Source organism: Capsicum annuum, unplaced genomic scaffold (assembly GCF_002878395.1).
Source record: "Capsicum annuum cultivar UCD-10X-F1 unplaced genomic scaffold, UCD10Xv1.1 ctg3988, whole genome shotgun sequence".
NCBI lineage: Eukaryota > Viridiplantae > Streptophyta > Magnoliopsida > Solanales > Solanaceae > Capsicum > Capsicum annuum.
The window spans coordinates 1-1,522 of record NW_025847131.1 but is presented as its reverse complement, the minus strand read 5'-3'; the positions used below and the strand labels follow the sequence as shown (position 1 = coordinate 1,522).

The following is a 1,522-nucleotide window of genomic DNA, read 5'->3' as shown; positions in this document are numbered from 1 at the left end:
TCCTAACCTTGGTGGAGAGAGTTACATGGTACGTGAGAGGTGGCAGGTTTCCTGAATTAGTCGAGTTGCACGGGCCCAACACAACAGTTATCAAAATGAAAACACAAACTTTTGCATGAAAAGCAATTATAGAACATTTTATCAAAAATAGTAGTAATAAAAAAAAGCAATTGTTTTGGTGACGCTTTGATTCTCGTTCCCCATCCATTACACACAGAAACCTTAGGGTGGGTCTTGAGGTTTTTACTCTCTTTTTGTGTGTGTGATTGATTCTTGAGTTTTCTGCTTTCAGGGTTTTGTTTTTGTTTTGGCGCGCTAGTAACGCTAGGGAAGGAAGTGTTCCTTTTTTGCAATTAACCCAACTATGTGAAATCTCACAGGAATATACCAATCCGCCACTACCACATCGTTGGAAAACCCATAAAAAAACGATGATCAAGCCAGTCCTTCACCGGATCTACAAAACCAGCGAATCATCAACTAAGGAAATCACCGGATCTGCACTTATACACATGCTTAAGCTACTGTCCAAGACATAATTACAGGGAGAGAGAGAGAGAGAGAGCGCTCCATCTAACAGAGAGCTCTTTCAGCTCATGAAATTGATGCCAATGAAAACATGCATGACACAAAACTTAACATTCAAATGCATTAATGGATATAGTAAAGCCAAGTGTATTTATCTGAATATTTGGTAGTTCAAGTAACTAGCAGTAGTAGAAAGATACCACAGTTTTCATACTATTAGATGAGAGACCTAGGGCATAAATATTACCAAGTTTAATTAAACTATTCCATAAAATCAGTCTAGACAGTCCATCCTTGTCCATTTAAGCAACCGATAGCACATTTGAATCCATCAACTTCAAGAACCAAATACTGCCAGAATCCTTAAAACAAGGTGCCTGCAATAAAAAAAGGAAAGATTCAAAAATTCGGAAGAATCTAGAGAAACATAAATTTACATATGAAAATGATCAACCACAGCAAACATGCAGCTAAACAACTTTAATATCTACACGTATCAAATACAATTTTAAAGTTCGCGGGAAAATTAAAATAAACATAAATAACTTTTTACTTAAGATGGTAGAAATTTGCTATTATGGTAAATAAAAGAAAAAAAAAAGTGTTTTCCTTACCTTGTAATTGCCATAAAAGGTTGTCACAAGTTAAAAAGGTTCATCCTACAATTTTTGAATGTGATTAGTAGTCAAAATATTAAAAAAATTTAAAATAGAAGAAAAAAACAGTAATAACATAGGGAAGACTTACCATATTAAAAATTGAGGTGAGCCTCTTGAAAACTTCATCAAACCTAAGATGAAAATAGAAACAAAAAATTTATTATCTTTATTGTTCTCACACCAACTTCTGAAAACTAAAAAAATATTTCCAAATTTATCTTACATCTTGCCATGATACTTTACAAGTCCTTCAGAAGTCTTGGCGTCTACATATATTCCCCTCATCTTGATAAAGAAATGAACGTATGCCTTTCCGACAAGATCTGGGAAGACTC

The 1,522-nt window shown here is 34.3% G+C and overlaps 1 long non-coding RNA gene across 1 annotated transcript; it reads right to left on the bottom strand.

The window, feature by feature from the left end:
- Positions 1-627: 627 nt before the first annotated feature.
- Positions 628-1,522, bottom strand: LOC107852453. The gene is made up of 4 exons (XR_007049808.1): positions 1,411-1,522; positions 1,276-1,318; positions 1,143-1,187; positions 628-905 (listed from the first exon to the last, which is right to left on the bottom strand). It is a non-coding gene; the product is annotated as an uncharacterized LOC107852453 (long non-coding RNA).